Raw genomic sequence first — 23,444 nt, 5'->3', positions numbered from 1 at the left:
GAGGGGATTTCATAGAGTTAAATTTATATAAGATGTGTGAAATATGCGTTGTTATAGATCATCAGTTCAGTAAATGCCATTTTCTTACGGGGTATGGATTTATTTGTTAGGTTGATAGCTTGGTTTAGTTGAAGGGTATTGATGGATGGATTGTTCTTTCTCCAATAATCTGAGACAAGTAAATCTTTTTAGAATTGAATGTCTTTGATTAATTTATATGTATTAGTGATAAATTTTTTAGTTGAGAGGATGGTCTTCCATAGTGAGTTACAGGTTGTTATATCATTGCTGCTTATGTTGCAGCTCTGTAAATAGCTGGTACATAATTCTTTAATTTGCCTTAAAATCACTAGATAGGATTTGGGCAGGTTCAAATGATTCTCTACTTATTGTATAGAACCGTTAATGTATGGGTATATATCTTGGATGGTTATATTAATTAATTTAGGAAAGGGATTCAGGTTTAGAGACTGATTGTTAATTTTAAGGTTGGGATTTTTGTGTAAGGGTTGTTGCATCATCATAGCATGAGTCAGATTTAGATACTTAAAGAGTTTTTGAGTTAGTGAGATAGAGTGTTTAAGGGGTTCTAATATTTTGCATGGTTTTATTAAACTTGTATTTAGAAATGGTAAGGCTTTGGGGTTGATATCCAAGCTTTTGATATGTCTTTGGTATATTATTATCCACATCGGGACCAGTCTTTATTCTTTGGGTTGTATTCAGGTATTCACAGTACTCTATTAGCATTCATAATTAGGTAATACGTCTCGAAATTGGGAAGGTCTAGACCACCTTTACTTTTTGGGGTTGAAAGTTTGGTATATGAGATTCTGTTTTTTTTGGTTCCCATATAAATTTTGTGAGCAAAGTGTGAGTTTGTCTAAAAAAATTATTGGGTATGTTTAATCGAGTAGTCATGAATATATAAAGTAATCTGGGTAATACATTCATTTTAATTACTGAGACTTTTGCCAGGAAAGGTAGTTTTAGATTTTTCCATCTATTAAGGTCTAAAATAATATTCTGCCATTTTTGAGTTATATTATTTGAGTAAAAATCTTTATTGTTTGTTGAGAAAGTGATGCCTAAATAGTTGATTATCTCTTTTGTTTTTATTTTTCCTATTAGAGGTAGGAGCGAGAATGGTTTAGGGGGGTTTAAAGGAAATATGCTAGTTTTTTTAAGATTTAATTTGTAGTTTGCTATATTTGAGAAGTGTTCTATAGCTGATATTATTTTGTTTACATTTGAGATTGGTGTGGTACAATAGATATTCAAATCATCTGCAAAGGTTGAGAGGAAGATTTTTGTGTTAAATATTATTGGGGGGTTATGGTAATGATTTTGTTTCATATTTAATAAGAGTGTTCAAGATATAAGTTAAAGAGTACAGGAGATAGAGGGCATCCTTGATGAGTTCCATTTTTAATTGAAATTCTGTTAGACCAAGTTTTGTTGATATATAAAGATGTATAAGGCTTGTTGTATATAATATGCAGGATCTGGATACATTTTTGTGGAATATTAAAATAGGGTAATGTTTGGAGTAGAAAATCTGTATTTACTCTGTCAAAGGCTTTATGAGCATCAATAATTAGAGCTTATATGTTTAGGTTAGAATGATTAGCCTGAGATATTAGAGTATTAAGAGTTAGTGTATTATCACTTGCTTGTCTGAGTGTTGTGAAACCAGATTGTTCGGGGGAGATAATTTTATCTAGTAATTTTTTCAGTCTGTTTGCAAGTATGGATGTTAGTATTTTGGTGTCAATGTTTAATAGTGAGATGGGTCTATAGCTATCTGGGTTTTTTGGGTCAGCTTGATCTTTGAGTATAAAAATAGTTTTAGATGCATTAAAGTGTAGGTCATTAATTTTATTGTTTATTATATAGTTCAGTATATGGAATAGAATTTGAGCTAAGATAGGGGAGAAGGATTTGTAGAATTCAACTGTGATACCGTCTGGGCCTGGGGCTTTATGTGATTTCATTTGGTGAATTGTTGTGGTTATTTCTCTGATAGAGATAGGTTCAGTTAACCTTTCTTGTTGTTTTGAATCTAGTTTCGGGAAATCGAGTCTTTGAAGGAAACTTGTTCTTTTTTCTTTGGAGGCTATTGATGTTTGGTCTCCATAGGTCTGTGAATATATTCGTTCGAAGATTTTACTAATATCTTCAATATTTGTGTAATGGATATTTTCATAGAATATTTCAGGTATTTGGGAGGAAGGTTTAGTTTGGGTTATGATTCTGGCCAGTGCTCGCAATGGTATTTGCATTTCGTTAGCATAGTTAGCAAGCATTTTGTTTTCATAAAAGAATAGTCTGCTGTTATGTAATAGGTATAGGTCTTTTTGAAGTTTCAGGATTTCAGATTCAGTATGGGTTTTATAATTTGTTAATAGGTCATTCTCAAGCTTTTGAATTTTGGCTTCTAAGTCCTGTTCTTCTTTAAGATGAAATTTTTTATAGGAGGATGCTTTTTTAATAAGTTTTCCCCTAATTTGGGCTTTGGTTGCCACCCATTTGATATCCACAGGTAGTTGGGAGTTAAGAATGTTAGATAGGGTTGATTTGAGTAAGGTTTGAATATTGTTTATTATTTCCTTTTTGGTTAGAAGGTTGGGGTTCAAAGACCAATTGTAGCCTTTTTTCATTGTGTTATTCATTGTGATTCCATTGAAGTTTAAAGTGATTTTGGAGTGGTCCGAGAGGTATCTAGTGTATACGGTCATTTTCGGGGCTAGTTTGATAAATGAGTCTGAAATTAGATAAAAAATCTATTCTCGACCACATTTTGTGGCATTGGGAGTAAAATGTGAATCTGTTGGATTTATTTAGACTATCTCCATACTTAAAGGGGTCATATAACTTGTAATCCTGAATAAGTTCTCTTAGTGCTAGGTGAGCTTGTTTATTAGGTATTATATTTGTACTTGTTTTGTCTTTGTCAGGATTTAGATATGTGTTCCAGTCTCCACCTAGGACCATGTAATAATCTTGGAATTTATTTAAGATAGGGTATAATGAGGCGAGAAAAATGTGTTGGTTTTTACAAGGGGTGTAAACATTAAGGATGAGAAGAGGTTTAGGAAGATTTGGAGTTAGAATAGTTACATAGCACCATCTTCCCTCCTTGTCCACTTGGGTTTCTAAAATTTTATCTTGGACTGGTTTTTAATTATTATAGCTACCCCTGCACTATTAGATTTGCCTTCAGGAGCTATGATATCCCTTATCCATTTTTTCTCCTTAATTTCTGACCATTGTTCAAGTGTTAAATGAGTTTCCTGGGTCAATATGAAGTTTGATTTCGCTTTCAGGATGAGGTGTAAGAAAGGTTTTCTTTTCTTCTTATTCTGGAGCCCTTTGATATTCCATGAGTCAAATTCCCACATTTATGCAATTGGGTTGTTTGTGAAATAAGTCTAGAGTGATTGTTTGAGATGTTGATTTCTGTTCATGTATTGATAATATAAAATTAAGAAACCATCCTTTTATTCCCATCCCCACCCAGTGCCTAAACACCACCCCCCTTGGACCAGGAATAATGCAGGGAGTAAGTCGTTATTAGTTTTACAGCTCTGTAGTACAGTATAGTAATTATGAGATGGGTTATCATATTTAGGTAAGAAATGGAAACTAGTATCCCTGCGAAGATTTTCTCTACATAGACAAAGCTTAACAAACTAATTCCCTAAAAAGCACCCCTAAAGTATCCCTAATCTCCTCAATAGTTTTGTATGTGTCTAATATAATATTCAAAGTGTACATTCTATGTGATTATCAATAATTGGGAGGTGCGATTTGAAAAGGTCTTAGCAGAACCATTATATTAAGTAAAGGTCCATTAAACAAGGTTTTTACTATAAATGTACAAATAAGTGTAGTATGATATACAAATATACTAGAAGGTATTAGTAGAACTATTAGTTATATCCTTTAACTATTTTCACTAACATTGAAGTAGTATAAAAAACTAGGATTAATTTATGTGTTCTCCTTTGTTTTCTGTTCCTCTCTGCCTCCTTTCCATTGATGTTATTTCCTTTCCCTTCATGCTATGGATAGGACTGTACATCTGTTAGAAGAGCAGAGTGTTTTTAGGTTACTGTAGGGGTGACTATATTTTTGAGTATGGGCATGATTTCTGGCTGGTAGAGAACTTTGTAAGCAACTATTAATTGGTTATACTGAAGTAGACGGGGTAATTCTAGCCAGCCTAGGGATCTAAGGTTAAGACAATGATGTGATCTATATGCGGAACCTGTGGCAAATCTGGCAATATTACTATAGCAACTATTGAGTTTATTGAGGTCAAATTTACCTAGGTTTGTATAAATAGGAGAGGCACAAAGAAGGCTTGATAGTAAATGTGTACGGTCAATCACAGTCCTAACAGATGGTGTTAAGAATAGCTTAATCTTATATAAATAGCCGAGTTTCTTATTGACTGTTTTAATGGTTCGATTGATGTGGGCATCAACCTTAAGATTATTGTCGACTATTACACCTAATAGTTTAGTAGTAGGTTCTGGGGAAATTATGGTGCCGTTGTTAGATGTTATGGTAAATGATGGCAAAGGGACCTTATGAGTGGGGGTGATTAGTAACAGCTTTGTTTTATTTGGATTTAATAGTAGACGCAGATCAGTGTGCTAGTTTTCAACTTTGTTAAAGGTATTTTGGGATAAAGTCTGTAAGTCTATTGGGGAGTTAGAAGAACAGATTAGGGTAGAGTCACCTGCATACTGAACACAGGTTGCATTTGGGATGACTGTATAGAGATCATTAATGAAGATGGAGAATAGGAGGGGTCCTAATATTGACCCCTGAGGGACTCCAAGGGTGATTGGTAATAGGGAGGATAGATTATCCTTCCATAGTACAGCTTGTTGTCTGCAACTTAGATAGGAATGAAACCAGAGAATTGCCAGGTTATCTATGGAGAGAGTTTTTAGTATCCATAGGAGTAGCTGGTGGTTTACCATATCAAACACCTTGGATGGGTCTAGAAAGAGGGCAGAGGAAAGCTTGTTATTGTTACGGTTTTGATTTATTGTATAAGAGAAGGAAAGAAGGACTGAGGTTATACTATGGTGGGGTCTAAATCCATGTTGAAAGGGGGCTAGGAGATTGTTCAAACTGAGGTAGGGTAAGAATTGTTTATGGATACATTTTTCCATAATTTTAGCCAAGGATGACAGGATGGCACTAGGCCTGTAATTTGATACTTCAGTGGAACTACCCCCTTTATGGAGAGGAATAACGTGGGAAATTTTCCAGATGGAGGGGATATAAGCTTCTGAGATGGTTCTACTGATTAATATTGAAATGGGATATGTTATTACGTCTGCAGCTTTTTGAAGATATTCTGTAGGGAGAAGGTTGGCAATGGATTGAATAGTTTCTGTAAAGAAAGTATTAAAGCTGTTAGCAATATTTTCCGGTGGCTTTTGGAGGGTAGTCAAGGCAGTAGGGGTAGTATAATGTCCTGGGTGGAGAAGGTTATTTATACTAGACCAAAATTTATGTGGTCGATTTTGGTGTTTTTGTTGCAGGTTACAGTAATATATTTTTTGTCTAGGACAATAGACTTCTTTGTAACATTCCTTAGTTGTTTATATATAAGTTGGTCCTTTAGGGATTTAGTACTTCTCCAAGAGGCCCAAGCTTTATTTCTACGTATGATTTCTTGTCTAATTTCTTTAGACAGCCATGGTGCTACTTTTTTATTGGTTCTGATAGTATGGGTAGGTGCGTGGTTATCAAGGATAGTAAGGAATGTGGAGTTAAAGTACGAAACTGCTTCGTCTAATGGAAGCGGTTTTAGACAAGACCAGTTGCATGACTGAAGTTAATTTTGAAATTTAATTTTATTAAAGTTCTTGTTGCTCCTAATAGTTCTGAAGCTAGATAGTTGGGGGGATATCAGTTTTTTGCCTGAGTATATAAGTGAGGAAGTGGTCACTTATTTCCTCAGGTTGGGTGCCTGCTTTATATATTTGGGGGTGGTTGTTTATGAGAATCCAGTCTAGTATGCTTTCTTTGATGTTGGGCTTACTGAATCTAGTGGGGGAGGATATGACCTGGGTAAAGCCATACAAATTTATGTGGGTGGTAGGGAAGTCTGAGGAACAGGTGTTCCAGTCAATATTAAAATCTCCGAGAACAATGGTTTCTTGTGGGCAGTTTATGGACAGCCGTTGTAGAATGCCCTCAAGGGTATTTGTGTTGTTACCTGACAGAATATAAATGCAAACAATATTTATAGATTTGTGTTTGTTAATTTGTTTATAAGCTGTGCAATATAGAAAGGCTTTCTTATGACTTTGGGCACATGTTGGTCAAAAGTTAGGTCACTGTACACACAAGTTCCCAAATGCCAAACAATTGGGTCTGTTCTCAGAAGGCATTGTCATGATTTTGACACCAGTTATTATTTGGGACAAACTTGCCTGCATGATGGTTACGTCATTTGGGGATTCAATAACTGCTCCTAGCCTGCAGTCATCTCAAACTTAGACAGTCAAAGTATTTGGTATTTCCTTTTACTTTTGAGATGTATATGCCAAACAGAAAAATTCTAAACACCGAACCCTGGGAGACTCCATTGGTGACTGGTCTCTTCCCCTGTTTTGATCTCCTGCATCTTGTGAGCAAGTCAGCAATCCAGCTAGTGATGCAAGTGTTTGCTCCTCCATTATTCATCTTTTGTACTACACCCGAGTAGGGGATTGTGTCCAAAGGTTGTCCAGGTCAAGGTAATGTGGTGTGAACTGTTTTACCTTCATCCTTTGCTTTGGTGACAAGAGTAAAGCTTAAAATTTGCCCACGATTTTGTGCCTTTCACACTTTCCTCTGGGTTGTTTTCAAACATAGGTTCATAGGTTCATAGGTTGGTACTAGACTATCGGCCCTAGGGCCTATACGAGTCTAGCCATAACAATTCTCTGGATATTTCTTCCCACAATATTTACTTCCCTGGACTCCTGTCTAGCAGGGCAACTGATGTGATCTCTGGGGTGAATTTCCTATCTCCCATCCAATCATCAAGGTTCCTTTTGAAGAGGGCCAAGGAGGCGCTCTGCTTGACACATTTTTAGGGCCATGGATATATGTATGCATTCTTTGATTCACCTTACTGATTGTATTAAATTATATTCCTTGTATAACACAGCTCCAGTTGTTAGAATGTGTTTTAAATTTGTAGTTTTGAACAGTCTTCTAGTAAGCAATGAAACAAAATGTATGGACCAATAATGACAAAACTACCCATTTTAGAAAATTTTAACCATATACCTCCCATATATTCACTACTATGCAACATACTCGGAGGCATCCAAACTAAAAGACATGACAGCTAACACTGTGATTAGAGTTATGAAATGAAATTTTGTCAGATATAGTATACCAAAGACTGTTATTTCCAGCAATGGCTCACATTTTCTAACTTTGAAATACGAGAAATTTGCTTTGGAATGGGAATAATGTCACATCAGAAGAACGCTAAAATACCAGCGAAGAAATGGTCAGGTTGAGAGAGACATCACAACAATACAAAAGTCTGGTGCATCTTTGCAAAACACAAAAGCTTGCATCATGCACTGTTGAAACTTTAGAACACTGCTCTGTAGTTAGTAGATACTTTCCCAGCTCACATTTTGATGGGATAAAATCTAGATCCCAGTTTTCCTACTTCAAAAATGTTCCATGAACTACAACAAATGTTGTGCATCAAAGAACAATGGAAACACACCCAGATGAGGGAATTGCACCAGTGGGCTTTGAACATAAATGCTATTTTGTTATAGGTGACCATACTCCAAGCTATAAACATTGTATCTTAATCTGGCATGTTATTGGCGTATACCATTATACAGATAAGATAGTCCAAATCAAGATCTACTATGTTGTTTGAACAAATAACAATTTTCATTTTAGAGGAATAGAATTGTTTTAATTCTAGCTGTTCTACAGCATATGATACAATAACACAACTAGTTAAATAAACCTAATCAAAAAAGGATGCACTTATTTTATGCACCAACAGAGAACATGTATCAAATGGCTATACTATTTCACATTTTTTCACCGTATTAGACAGCATAATCACCTCTGTATTTAAGCCATCTCCTGTGTGCTGCAGCTATTTTAAGGGAATTGTGTGAGGAAAGAAGCACAATAACAACAATAAGCTAGGCTGCTCAGAAGTAAAAATGTATTGCGCATCCCTGCATCTTTATTCTATTCAATCTCTATGACCTTTGTTGGAGTCAGTATCATATAGAATGTTTCACAGCCCTCTTGAACATCAAACCCCAGGATTTTAGCAAATGGATGCTTTACAGCAATTCATGGATGAGCAAGCTATAGATGTGAACATAATCCAGTTGTACACACACACACACACACACACACACACACACACACACACACACACACACGCACGCACACACGCACACACACACACACACACACACACACACACACACACACACACACACACACACACACACACACTTCAAAAATAGAAACGGAGCACAGCCACACACTTAATAAATAGAAATGGAGCACAGCCTTCATAAATAGAAGCAGAGTACTTCTCCTTACTGTGGGTGACTCTGGAAGCAGGCTTAGCAGTGATGTGATCGGGAACATTTTCTGTGCACTTTTGTGTTTAAAATTCACATTAGTGTGCAACGCATGCATGAGTCCTCCATTGGGTCCTCCTTAAAGAAAAACGTTACAGGTCTTGCAGCTGTAAAAGTGGGGGACACTCCCTCCCACTCACTCTATGGTTCCAGCGCCTATGAGACAGTAACAATGCAGCAATATTGAAGTACAGAGTTTGATATGAAACGTATTTAAAACAGGCATAATTCATAATTGGCTATGTATCTGTCTTAGGTAGGCCATGTTCTCTAAAATTATCTTATGATAATAGCACCTGTCCAAAGTAAAATGATGTGTCTGAAGAATGCTTTGGTGTATGGGGGATTTCTAATGTATTGCCATCTATATATGAGCTATTTATCTGATATAAGCATGATACAATTCACAGTGACACTTGTATTTGCATTTTATTTGTTTGCATGTGGTTTCTGAGAAAGCTCCCTCCTGGCTAAAAGCCCCTTTCCAAAGGAGGCCCGGGGAAAAAAAGATCTACAAAAAGCAGTATACATTATATGACAAATGGAAAGAATTAGGCAGAAACAATGACAGAGAAGAATTAAAACCCATACAAAAGTACTAATAACAATGAAAGCTATCAAATGAAAGTGAGTATCAGCACTCACTGAGGAAAACATAAAACATTCCAAATGGAGTACCTTAAAATATGAGTACATTCAAAGTAGGGTATAATGACAGAGACGTGCGGTACACACTAGTGTTTAAAAAGTGTGGATACAAAGGCAGACAGTGAAGCAGAAAGTAGGAAGTCCAAGAAGAAGAAATATATAGTCAGAAGAAGAAGATACAATAGAAAGGGGGGAAAATAATTGTTTACAAAATAAATGCTATTTACAATTTGTATTTTAATATGAAGAGTGAAATATGGGAGAAAGCAATTACAAGAGACAGTTATTTACATTTTAAAGGTAGTTGATTATCAGGGTCAAACATAACATTACCCTATAGGGAGTCATACCTCTCAACCTCTCAGAGAAAGAAATCTGGACAAAACCATAAATAATGGGGGGACAAAGGCCCAAAAATATGGACACATTTTAAATATTGTTCTTACAAACTTAGTTGATAGAATAACAGGATTTGAATTTGCATGGATTTTCTGAAGGGTATAAAGCCTAAAACTCATGTTTGTCATTATATCCTGCCTTGAATCCTCAATGATTTGCCAATTATTTGATAGAAAACCACAATTTTGTAAAAAACAGACCAAAAATATGAAGCAAAAATGTGGACATTCTGCGAAAATCTGCACTGTTGGGAGGGACTGGTAACCAATATGAAGCACAAATGAAAGCAAGTAGTGATGAAGAGAATAGAGGTAGTGGTGTGTGTGTGTGTGTGTGTGTGTGTGTGTGTGTGTGTGTGTGTGTGTGTGTGTGTGTGTGTGTGAGGAGAGTACTAGGCTTTGCTTAGTCCCCCTTCCTCTAATACCCTTCTGGATCCCTGAGTCAGAAAGGAATGATTTTAGGCTGTATTTGAACTGTTTGAGGTTGTTAATCTGTCAGAATAAAATGGACATAGGATTTCAGATTTTAGCAATATCATTTGCATATAGACAGTCTCTACTGTTATTGTGAGAAGGAGTGGAGATTTATTGATGGCATGTACCATAGAAGTAGAAATGTAAGGGTTGCACATGTACTGCACAAGTAAAGGATCCTGTGTTATACTTTAGTTGACAGCAGTTTAGGAAGACATGGAATTCAACCCAAATGAATTGTTTGATGGCAGACAATGACAAATTATATTGTCTAGACTAGTGACAAACTTGGCTATTTTATTTTAACACTGTTAAAGTTATGTATGCTGAGTGAAGTATAAGCTGAATGGAGTGCAAGTTAGTGAAAAAATAGGACCACCATATGACATATGTGCAGCTGCTGAACACTAATAACCACTGTACTCCATGATGTCTAACTGGGTCAGTAGAAACTGTCTCAATTTGTGCAAGAACCTAGTTACCAGTCTCACCTAATAGTGCAATATTCACCATGACTATAACTTATAGGCCATCTAGGGCATCAGTAATGCAGTAAAATATCTCTTCTTTCAGTGCAATACATGCAAATTTGTAAATTAACCATAGTGCAATACTTTAAGGCCCATAGTGCAATCCTCTAATGTTCACAATACAATACTTCTTCTGTGCAAGGATCAATGCAGTGTCTTAACCAAGTACCTGTGCAAAACTAAAGTCTCATGCAAGTAAGTGTTCAGTTCAAAAAGTGTTAAAATGTGTTTCTAATTATGTGCATATTAGTCTGTCTACCTGCATGTCCTTGATGTAATAGCTGGGTGTTACTTGTGTAAATGTCTATGAAAATAGTCTATATGTTGTCTGCACATTGAGTCTGGAGATACGGAATTTAATTCAGTTTTTGAACTTGTGTGATTTCTGAATGACAATAAAGTTTACTTTGACTTTGACTTTGACAGGCTAAGTAATAAGTAAATGGTTGCTGTGCATTTGCAACCATAATCAGATGTATGAGGTTTAGCTCAGTAGAAGAAATCTAGTTTTATGAGTTTTTTGACTATTTGTTGAGTATGAATGTCAAATTGTAGGTTGTCATGCATGACAGCATTTAATAGTTTGGTTTAAGGAACAATCTGTACTGTTGCATCATTAGAAGAGTAAAGGGTGAAGTGTTTTTAAGGTCAGAGTTTGACTGAGGTTATCAGCATTAGTTTAGTTTTTAGTTGGTTTCAGAACAAGACTGGACTTTACGAGTCATGTTTCAAGAGAAGAAGAGCTGGATAATACTTTGAAGTTGAAGAACAGAATTAACACGGCAGATATTAGAAGAATCATTGGCTTGCTGGTTGATGGTTGAGTGCTTAGATGCAGAGGGTAGGTCATAAGCGAACATACTGAAAAGTAATTGAACAAGAATATACCCTTTAGGGACACCTGCAGTTATAGGGTAGAAGTCTGGTTTAGCCGGGTGCCATTTCACCCGCTGGCACCTATTAGTGAAATAGGTGTTGAACCATTATATAGCTACGGTGGGGAAGTTTATATGTGAAAATCAGTAAAGACGCGTGGCGAGGGTGAGAGACAGGATCAAGAGATTTTGATAGAACAGGGAAGATAACAAGAAAGCAGCACATTTTCATGTCTGCGTTGATTTATAGTTATGAGGAAAGATAGCACTTCATAGTCAGTGCTCTCAGAAGGATGAAATCCATGCTGAGATGAGGCAAGTCGGTTATCGTTCCAAAGAAGTATTACTAACTGCAAGTGAACACTTTTCTCCTGGATCAAGGAGAGGGGAAAGATTATAGTAAATAGTCTGAAGTTAGCTCTGTAAACGTGCTACCCTTACGTACAGGTAGGATGTAGATATATCAGAGAAAATGGACTCCTGACTAGATCTAGTGATAATCACTGAGACAGATTAGGCAATAGTACCTGTTGAAGTTTAAGGTATTCATTTGGGAGGTTGACAAGTACAGGTTTGGCGGGCTTCAGTTTCCTTAGGCAATTCCTAATTGTGGATCTGGTGACTGGTTTAAGGTTGAAGGTGTTTGCAAGCTTTTGGAGTTATGAGAAGTACAGGTTAAGTTGGGGATGGTAGTGTGTTTAGAAAGGGAAGTAGATGTTGAAAGTGGAGGCAGTGCTGAAGTCAGTTTGAATGGAAGGAGGGATGGGTTCAGAGGGTTCACCTGGTAGGAGGAGTTGAGAAACAGTGGACCAGGAGCTTTTAGATGATTTTAATTAGGATTTCTGACAACTGCTGGAATATTTGTTGTCAGCAGTGCAGTGACCTTTAGTAATGTTGTGGACATGATTTATATTCAGGAGACAATGGGCTCTGATAGGTTTGAATTTCAAGGTAACTTTTTGTTTTTCAAATTCATCATCTTTATTGCAATAACATAAGAGAGTCAACAGTGACAGAGATCACAATAATACTCCACTAGACATAAAACAAAAGGATGGTGAAAACAAGCAACCAACAGTAGTAACCAACAACAGTTAACAACAAGAATATGTGTTAAAGTGAATGATTGGATTCACCTACATCCAATTCCAAATTATGAAAATGCATATATTATTAACACATAGGTTCATAGGTTCATAGGTTCATACTAGGCTATCTGCCCGAGGGCATTTACAAGCCTAGCCCATCGTTTTGTGGCTTACACCACCCCTTTAGTATGGGGAACTATACCCATTATTTTGCTGTGCCTCTGTCGAGCAGTGACACTGAGGTTATCCCTGGGGTATATCTGTGATCTCCCATCCATTGGTCAAGATTTCTCTTGAACAAGGCCAGCGAGGTGCTCTGCCTCACATGTACCGGGATTTTGTTCCACAGCATAGGGAGTCTTTGGGTGATGAATCTATCCCTCCAGCACGCCCTATTAATAGCCATGTCAAGGTTTAAGTCTCCCGCCCTTGTGGCTCTGATGGATCTAGATTTTTTGAGGTGAAGCATATTCATCAAATCTGGGTTTGACATGGCCTTGTATGTTAGGCAAAGGTCACCTCTGAGCAAGCGGTAAGCGACTGAATAGAGCTGGAGTTCTTTCAGTCAGGCAGCATAGGACAGATTTTTGAGACCCTTTATCCTTTTGGTGAGGAACTTTTGTGGCCTCTCCAGCTGCTGCAAGTGTCGGGTCAGACACATTCCAAATGGGGCATTGTACTCAATCATTGGTCTGATGAGTGATGAGTAAAGGGAGACTATGACCTCCCTTGATCTAGATGAGAATCCCTTCATGATAAGGTGGGCAATGTAGAAGGTCTTCCTAACTACTTTAGCTACATGGGTGTCGAATGACAGACTACTATCAACCTGGGTCCCCAGGTCCTTGATAACTTCTTCTGTGCTCAGTGGATTGCCACCTATTTGGTAGCTAGGGGTAACCTTGTTTTTCCCGAAGGGTATGACTATGCATTTTTTGGCATTTAACTTTAGGCCGTGGCTCTGGCACCAGTTATCCGTTTCTGTGAGACCCTTCTGAAGGATATCTGTATCAGATGTGTTTTCTACTATGGCGCCCAGTTTGCAGTCATCTGCAAACTTTGTCAGCCATAACCCTCCTGTGTTTGCTTGTACTTCGGAAAAGTAGATGCCAAACAAGAGTGGGCCCAGGACTGAGCCCTGTGGGACACCACTTGTGACAGGCTTTGAGTCTGACATGGCGCCAGCAACTCTGACCCTGTGGGTTCTGTCACTCAGCCAGTTTGCAACCCATCTTGTGATGTATGGGTTGACATTTAAGCTGATGAGTTTTTCAATGATACCCGAGTGGGGTATTGTATCGAAGGCCTTAGCCAGATCGAGGTAGGCTGTATGGACTGCCTTTCCCTCATCAATGGCTTTGGTGACTGTTTCAAAAAGTCAACCAAGTTTAAAAGGCATGATCTGCCTTTGACAAAGCCAAACTGGGTTGGATCCAAAGTCTGCAAATTCCTATGTCTTTATTTATGAGGTCCATTATGATCCTCTCCATGGCTTTGCAGATAAGGCTTGTCAAGCTAATGGGCCGGTAATTTCCAGGGTCGGTGGAGGCACCGCCTTTGTGAAGTGGTACCACAGTTGCAGTGCGCCACTCCTGGGTGCGTATCCAGAGGTAAGACTTTGATTAAACAGCTGTCCTAGCTGTGGGTTTAATTCCTCATTGAGTTCATGGAGCACACAGCCGGGGACACCATCAGGTCCCATGGATGCTGTGTTTTTGCTTTGGAGAGAGCAGTTCTCACTTGGGCGCTGGAGATGTTTGGGGGCTGCAATTGTTTGGTATAGATATCTCTCCTTTGGGGAGGGGAGAAGTTTGCACTGAACCTGTCAGCCAGTATGTTGGCAATGTCTGTAGGATCAGTAATCTTCACATCATTTTGAACTAGCTCTGAGCATATCTGGGAGTTTCCTCCCAGGTTTCTAACATAGCTAAAGAAGGCCTTATGATTGTCTTTTGAGTCTTTAGCTATTTTTCTCTCGAAATTTGCTTTGGATGATTTTATGAGAGCTCTTAGTTTTTACTTATAGTGATCAAGGGTGTCTTACCTTTTAAGGATTTTGCTCTATCTTGTAGTAGCTTCCTCCTTTTGTTGTAGAGTTTGTTTATGGCTGGGGTCCACCAGACTGGACGCTTGCCTTTGGTACAAAGAGTCTTTGTTTTGCTTGGGATTGCCTTATCCATGCAGTCCTGCAGGTGCTGGTAGAAGGCATTTGTAAGTGATTCAGCAGCTTGAGTACTGTTTTCCGCTCGGGGGCCTTAAAGGAGACCACACTAGTCTTTAGAAGTGTGAAGTCGGCTTTTGAGAAGTTCTTTACTGTGGTCTTTTTATTTCAGGTGGGGTGGGATGAGGACCTCCAGCGAGATTAGTTTGTGGTCTGATCTCACCAGTGAGGGTACACCTCCGGTGTTGAACATTGTGCTCCCATGTTCGTGATGATGAGATCAAGTATGTTATCTCCTCTTGTGGGATGGTGACTAGTTGTTCCATGGCATTTGAGTTTATGAATTCCAGGAACTTTTGGGCTAGGGTGTTTGGGCTTGAGTAGTGTTCCCAGTCTATATTAGGGTAATTGAAGTCACCTAGTATGATGGTGTTTGGTGATACATTTATCCCCTCTAGTGTTTTCAGGAAGGCCATGTGAGGTTCCTGAGTTTGTGAGGGTGGCCTGTAACATGCTACAATTTGCAGAGCAGTCTTGCCTATGGTTAATTGCACCTGGATGGTCTCCGATGCATCGTGCGTTGCCACCAGTCTTGAGGTGTGGGTGTCCTTGATGAATATGGATACCCTCCTTTCTTGGTATTGTCCGGATTTTGGGGCCGGAACGCATGATATGAGGTAAAACCTGATAGCGCTGGGGTGCTCTCAGGAGCCTTGAACCAGGTTTCTGTCACAGCACAGACATCGATGTTCTCCATACTGAGAAGGGCCTCGAGTGCGTGCATTTTGAGATTTAGACTTCTGGCATTGAGCAGCATTACCCTTAGTTTTTTCCTTTTTGTGTTCTAGGGTGGTAGGTTTAGAATTTGAGCCTTGCCTAAAAAGGCACTATGGGGGTGGCAAGAGCCTTTGCCAATATCCGGAATCCCAGGGTGACAGGTGCAAGCCGCCTCATAAGCAGCGTGGCTTGTCCAGCATGTCATCCCAGGCAGACAGACACTGGATCCCCTTTGAATGACACCAGTGTTTAAGCCAATTGTTAAAGCTGATCATCTTATCTCTGTATTGTGGCATCATTCTTGGTGAAGGTAGGATACTGCTCAAGGTCAGGGTCATACCTGCCTGGGCTACATAATCAGAGAGCTCCTCAATGTCTCTTTTCATGTAGTCCAAGGAGGTATGTCTCAGGTCGATTACACCAGCGTGGACAATGACTGAGTCATATTTGTACCTGCTGTTGAGAGACCTGAGTGCTTGCATTATGTGGCGGATTCTAGCGCCCGACAGGCAGCTTACTGTGACCTTCTCCTTACTCAGTCTGGTGAGCGGGACATCAGTGTGTCTGACTATGGAGTCACCAATGACTAGTGTGTCTGGCATTGTGTTTGGCCTTAAGGGCTGTGACTGTTTGACACTCTGACTGTGAGGTCTATGTGTTGCAGGTGTTGTGTTCTGAGGTGGTGGTTGTTTGGGTGTCTGCTTTGGTGGCCTCTGCTGTTTTGGTAGATTTTTGATCAGAGCCTCCGAGTATGTCTTTGTGTGTTTATGTGTATGATTTGAGGTTGTAATGGTACTATGTGAGACTGGGTCTATAGTGTGTGTGGTAACCTTCTCCTCCTGACTGGTCTTGCCAGTCCTATGTTGAGAGAGCTCAGCCTCCAGTTTGGCCGTATAGTTGCATCTCTCGCATGTATTTGTGTTTTGTGGGAGGAGGAGAGGGTTGTCTGTGTACATGAGGCAATTGTAACATTGCCTCAATATTCCCAGGTTAACCAGCTGAGCAGGAGAGGACACTAGCAACTGATCCTTCGACATGCTAGAAGGAATAGACAAAAAAAAACTTTAAAAAAGATTCCGGGGGACGTGGGTGACCGAGAAATGGGGGGTTGCCTTTTTGGGGTACACTCTATGACAAGAGTGCCGTATCAAGGTAATAAGTACTGTAGGAGCAAGTGCTACGTTTAACAGATAGAGAATCAGAGTCATCAGTTTAGTTGTACTAAAACTTAGTCCCCAGATTAGTCAAACAAATTAAGGAGTTGTATTTGCTGGTATCTAGCTTAGCCCGTTCAGACCACTGATGCTTTGTAATGGGGATTTGAAGATATTTCACATAGATAATTGCTTTGCATAGTGTCTCATAAAACTCTGCCTTCCACCAAAAGTAAGGTGCTGTAGGTTTTCTCCATTGTGAGGCAATGCATAGTTTGGAAATTAGGATTGCCTGGGTTGCCCAGAGCTTCTTGGTCTTAGGTAAGGCATTAAGAGTTGCTATATGCAAACAGAGACAGTCTTCCTCTTCTCTAACCACAAGTCCCCTATTATGATACACAAGTATGTGACTTTCTGACAAATAAACTTCTACTTGGGACTCTGAATATCTGAGTCTGTATGATCACAACATCCACAAGCCAGATCACCCACTAGGCCTAATTCCTGGCTATGCTTGTATGTCCAGTATCCCTTATATAATTGTGATGATTGGGGAGAGATGGGCGAAGGCTGCCAGCCTAGTCAAATAGAATTTGATATATAATTCTGGCATTTGTAAATAAATGTAAAATACAGGCATGTTCTTGAGTGTAAATGAATACTGTGAAATGTGGAACTGTAAAATATATGACAACATTGCACTCTACTGGCCCAGTGAAGCATGTTGTGCCCCTTTCATGTTAGAATTCAGCTCCAGTGAGTCTGGATACAGGTTTCATGCCCACTGTTTTAAGGCTAAAGTTTATGATCAGAACTTACATGTAGAATGTGCTTTATTGCTCTGGTTTCTTCTCTAGTGTATATGTGAAATGCCTTGTATTGTTGTAAGTTTCTGAGCAGGTGTTAGATTGCTAAATAATGCAGTTTGTGGTCTGAGAACTCAGACCAGGTGTTAAGATGATGCAATATGAATACTGGGAAAACCTAAGTGTCAAAATGATGTAATTTGGGAGGGCCTCAGCAGAGCTGTTGGTTAGTGTTTAAAAAACTATTGCTCAGTGAGAGACTGAAAGCATTTTAATTTTGGACAACTAACTCAGCACTTTGCCCTATGCTCACATGTAAGTTTTAGCAGTGTGATTTCTTGTAGGAATAGTTAAAGCTAGTAAAGATTAATTAGGATTTTTTCTTTGAAATCAGACCTGTACTTTGAGGCTCCTTGATTGATGGTCCAGGGCATGGCGGTCACAATAATATTTTTAAATGATACTCAAAGAGAGAGGAAAAGGGATAGAGTACTTTCAGTAAATTGATTTGACATTCAGTACTGAAGGGGGTGGATTGCTGACGTAACCCCAATAATGTATTTGCTAACAGTTCCCTAAATTTCACTGTATCAGTGGTAATGAGATGCTCATATATATGTGTGATATTACAACCTTCCATGCTTGAATTCACATTCCTATGCAAAAGATGTGAGAAGAGGCTGGGTGCATCCATTCTGATGGCATTTAACAAACAGGAAGTAAAGATGACATGCCGAAGTAGGACGTTTCTCAATTTATCCTTGGTCTCTAGCTGATATTTATCTTGTAAATAGTCAAAAGAGGCAAGCGTTAGTGTGCCTTGTGCCCTCTGTACCAGCTGGGTCACAGTATGAAGCCCCTTATTGATCCAATTGGGCCAGCAAGGGCTAGTTCCACCAATCATCGGTGTTGTGTGTCCCCATATCGGGGCATTCAGCAGGCCCAATTTAAAGTTGCCCATATTTCTTTGAAGCTGTTGCAGTGCTTGATAGGATGCCTCTGTGTAATATCAGAATTTCAGATGCTTGGGGAGTCTAGTTTGGAATCCAAAAATACCTTGTGGTGAAGGACTTCTTAGAAACTCAGCTTCCAGCTTAGCCCATAAGGGGAGGTTGTTAACATCTAGATCAAATATTTTTTTAAAGTATATGTGAGTTCATACTTTTTAACATCAGGTAAAACAACTCCCCTCCTCTGACCATTTGATATAAAGAACAAAATCTTTGGCCCTTTTAGCATTCCAGACAAAACTCAGCATTAACTTAAGAGATTTTCTGTAACCATGAGTTGGACAGGGAAACTGACAGATGTCTTATAACATAGTACAACTTGGGACAGAACATCAGTTTAAGAGCATTAACACTGCCTATTAACTATAACCCTAAGTTCTGCCAAGAATGCACTGAGAGAAAAAGGTCCTCCCACATCAGTTTTAGGTTATAGTTTAATAGACTGGCTATGGGAAATGTTCAGTGGATATCCAAGTAGCTAGCTGTCCTTTGCACCATCTAAAGGGGGGTTGTTGAAAAAAGCCCATTGCTGTTCTGGCTGGGTTGTTCATTGGAAATACCTCTGTCTGGCTGCATTGTCTGTCAGTTCTGAAACTTGGGCAAAGTTGGAGAACTCAGCCTGTATGTAGAGGTAAGTACACCCCAGATCCTCAATGAGGAGTAAGTCGTCATCAGCAAAATCATAAATAAGGTAGTAATATTTTCATTAGAATGGATAGCATACCAAGTACCCCATGTTTTCTCCCTTGTATTTGAATTTGCTTAGCTGAGGGTGGCATCCAGAAGACATGTTGGTTTTGACTCTCTTCCTTGTAAGTGGAGTACGGTGGTTTGGGAGGGTATCATTGAAATGCTGGATGGCATCATCTGGGGAAGCTGTTTTACAATACTCCAGTTAGAGTAAAGCTGTCTTTATTAAATGTTGATAGATTCCTAGCAGAGTTGTAGGGGTAGTTTTGATCTTTTTGGTAAATGTTTTAATAGTATAGGTAGGGTGGTGATCACTTACAGAAACAGGCAGTACCCCATTCTGGACTATATTTTCAGGGTATGTAGTACAAATCCAGTCTAAGGTGGTGAATATTCAATTAACTTTCAGTCTAGTGTAGTGAGTATTCAATTAACTTTGTCATATCTAATAGGGGCATGAAATAGCTGGGGACAAGTTAAACAGGCTGAAGCATGTGTAGGAAGAAGAGGAGTTTTGCTTAGAGGGAGATCAGTTTATGTTTACATCTCCTGGGACAATAGTTTCATACAGAAAGTTTTCATATACCCAAGACAACACATCTTTGAGTAAAGGTGTATTGTCATTGTGGTGAGGGGGAAAGTAGATAGCAATATATATATATATATATATATATATATATATATATATATATATATATATATATATAGTCTTTTACTGTTAATTTGTAGGGCAGACACCAAGGTTTCAATGCTGGAGAATGAGGGGATTGTTTTTACACAGGGACTTAGAAGACCCCTGCATATGCCCCTGCTCTTTTGTTTGTTGATCTAGTCTATGAATATTGTAACCAAGGGGAGTATTTCAACAGCAGAATTACATGGTTTCAGACAAGTTTCAGTTAATATAAAGGCCTCTGGCTAAAAACGTTCACAGATGATTGCAAACTGTGAGCAGTCATTGAATTACCCAAGACAAGAACACCCTTCAGGTGTAATACAGACAAATGCTTGGTGCCAAATCAGTGACTTAAAACTCAGTACCTATAAATACATTATAGTACCTTTTGGGAAGTCAGCCACTCTGGTAACTATATCATCACTAAAACACCCCTAAAAGTTGATTCACTTGTCAGGACTCTAGGAACTCATGCAGATAGTAACCTAGCCTTTGACAAACATGTGTCCAAGGTAGTAAGAAAATCCTTCTAGGTTGCTCAACTTATAAGTAACAGCATGACATCTAGGTAAAGAGAGGTCATCGTACAACTGTACACAGATCTCATCAGGCCCATCATAGAGTATAATGACCCCTTCAGTATGTACCTGACCAGACACATGAAGCAAATGGAATTCTCATAAAGGTTCCTTACAAAAAGAATACAGGAATAAAGACAATGCCCCATGCTGATCACCTCAAAGCCCTGTGTCTTTACTCATTTTCATACAGACTTCTGAGATGTGATCTTTGCCTAGCATGTAAGGCATTTCTGAACCCTGGTTTGATAAACTTTCTGCACATCCCCAAAGCAAACAGCATCTGAACTACTAAATCAAAAAAACTAAGTTTTGATTGCAACTTAAGTAGCATAAATAGGACATGTTGGAGAGACAGATATGCTTCTCAGAGAATTCCCATTCTTTGGAATAGGCTCCCCATCCATGTGAGGCAAAGTTTCTCACTATCCCTGTTTAAGCGCAATTTGGACCAATGGATAGGTAATTTGAAATTCATCCCTGGTCTGTCACTTGTGTCTCTGATGGACAAAGAGAGGCAGTAAACACCCCAATATAAATTAAATTTGTGGGTCACATTTAGTTTGGATGGCTATAGGCTTAAAATGGCACTAGTGGTAGTTAGCCTAGTATACATTTATGAACCTATAATAATGTCAGGATTCTGAAGGTGCATCTAGGAATGCAGAAGTGTATTTTTTTTACACAGACTCCTGATCCTAAGATACAAGAGTTTAAGAGGAGCATGGAAGATTTTATTGTGTTGTTTGAGATTAGCTTGCAGCATATTGTGCTCTTATTGGCAATGTGGACAGAAAGTGGACCTGGGCTGAAGTTGGACTTTTTTCTGAGAGGAAATGTGTTTCAAAAAGGTTGATGGTTTTCTATGTAGGAGATAGTGGGCTCTGATAGGTTTGAATTTCAAGGAAACAGGATTTTAGTAGGTGGAGAAAAGTCATGTTATATAGTACAGGAGAAATAGTTGGGGAAGGGTTAGCGGGGATAAAGAATGGAGACCCAGTATAGAAGGAAGGAATTGAGCTGTAACTTAAAGGGCAGTGATAAAAGGTAGACAGAAACAAGTGAAGTAAAAAAAGAACAAGTGGAATAAAAGAAGGCTTAGTGATGGGTGGAGAAGGAGGAATAAGAGATGGATAGGAGACAGGTGTAAATGGAGAAGAGAGGAGATGCATATGGAGGACATAGGAGAGAGGGCTAATTTGGGGGTATAACTGGGGTTGTAGGGAGTAGGGGAAGAAATCAGCAGTGTGGTATAAGTGAGGGAGGATGACTAGGTAGCTGATGGTGTTGAAAGATGTGAGCGGATGATATGGTAAAAAAGTGGCAAAGGAAAGAGGAAGGTGAGACTGGAGAGAGATAAGGAACTGTTAGTTAAAGGGAGACAGCTGAGGGAGGGAAAAAGGAACTGTTAGTTAAAGGGAGACAGCTGAGGGAGGGAAAAGGAACTGTTAGTTAAAGGGAGACGGAGGAGTGAGGGAGAAAGGAACTGTTAGTAAGAGGGAGATAGCTGAAAAAGGGAAAAAGGAAATGTTAGTTAAAGGGAGACAGCTGATGGAGGGAAAAAGGAACTGTTAGTTAAAGGGAGACAGCTGAGGGGGGCAAGGAACTGTTAGTTAAAGGGAGACAGCTGTGGGAGGGAAAATGAACTGTTAGTTAAAGGGAGACAGGTGAGGGATGGAAAAAGGAACTGTTAGTTAAAGGGAGAAAGCTGAGGGAGGGAAAAAGGAACTGTTAGTTAAAGGGAGACAGCTGAGGGAGGGGAAAAGGAACTGTTAGTTACAGGGAGACAGCTGAGGGAGGAAAAAAGGAACTGTTAGTTAAAGGGAGACAGCTGAGGGAGGGAAAATGAACTGTTAGTTAAAGGGAGATGGCTGAGGGAGGGAAAAAGGACCTGTTAGTTAAAGGGAGAGAGCTGAGGAATGGAAAAATGAACTGTTAGTTAAAGGGAGACAGGTGAGGGAGGGAAAAAGGAACTGTTAGTTAAAGGGAGACAGCTGAGGGAGGGAAAAGGAACTGTTAGTTAAAGGGAGACAGCTGAGGGAGGGAAAAGGAAATGTTAGTTAAAGGGAGACAGCTGAAAGAGGGAAATAACTGCTAGTTAAAGGGAGACAGATGAGGGAGGGAAGAAGGAGCTGTTAGTTAAAGAGAGAAAGCTGAGGGAGGGAAAAAGGAATTGTCAGTTAAAAGGAGACAGCTGAGGGAGGGAAAAAGGAACTGTTAGTTAAAGGGAGACAGCTGAGGGAGGAAAAAAGGAACTGATAGTTAAAGGGAGAAATCTGAGGGAGGGAAAAAGGAACTGTTAGTTAAAGGGAGACAGCTGAGGGAGGGAAAAAGAAACAGTTAAACGGAGACAGCTGAGGGAGGGAAAAAGGAACTGTTCGTTAAAGGGAGACAGCTGAGGGTGGGAAAAAGGAACTGTTAGTTAAAGGGAGACAGATGAGGGAGGGAAAAATGAACTGTTAGTTAAAGGGGAGACAGCTGAAGAAGGAAAAAAGGAACTGTTACTTAAAGGGAGATAGCTGAGGGAGGGGAAAAAGGAACTGTTAGTTAAAAGGAGACAGCTGAGGGGGGGAAAGGAACTGTTAGTTAAAGGAAGACAGCTGTGGAGGAACTGTTAGTTAAAGGGAGACAGCTGAGGGAGGGGAAAAGGAACTGTTAGTTAAAGGAAGACAGCTGAGGGAGGGGAAAAAGTGTAAATTAAAGGGAGGCAGCTGAGGGAAGGAAAAAGGAACTGTTAGTTAAAGAGAGACAGCTGAGGGAGGGAAAAGGAACTGTTAGTTAAAGGAAGACAGCTGTGGGAGGAACTGTTAGTTAAAGGGAGACAGCTGAGGGAGGGAAAAAGGAACTGTTAGTTAAAGGAAGACAGCTGAGGGAGGGAAAAAGGAACTGTTAGTGAAAGGGAGACAGCTGAGGGAGGGAAAA

The sequence above is a fragment of the Protopterus annectens genome, chromosome 5.part1, assembly GCF_019279795.1.
Source record: "Protopterus annectens isolate FY-2018-M chromosome 5.part1, PAN1.0, whole genome shotgun sequence".
In the NCBI taxonomy this organism is placed as follows: domain Eukaryota; kingdom Metazoa; phylum Chordata; order Ceratodontiformes; family Protopteridae; genus Protopterus; species Protopterus annectens.
This window is presented reverse-complemented; position numbering follows the sequence as displayed.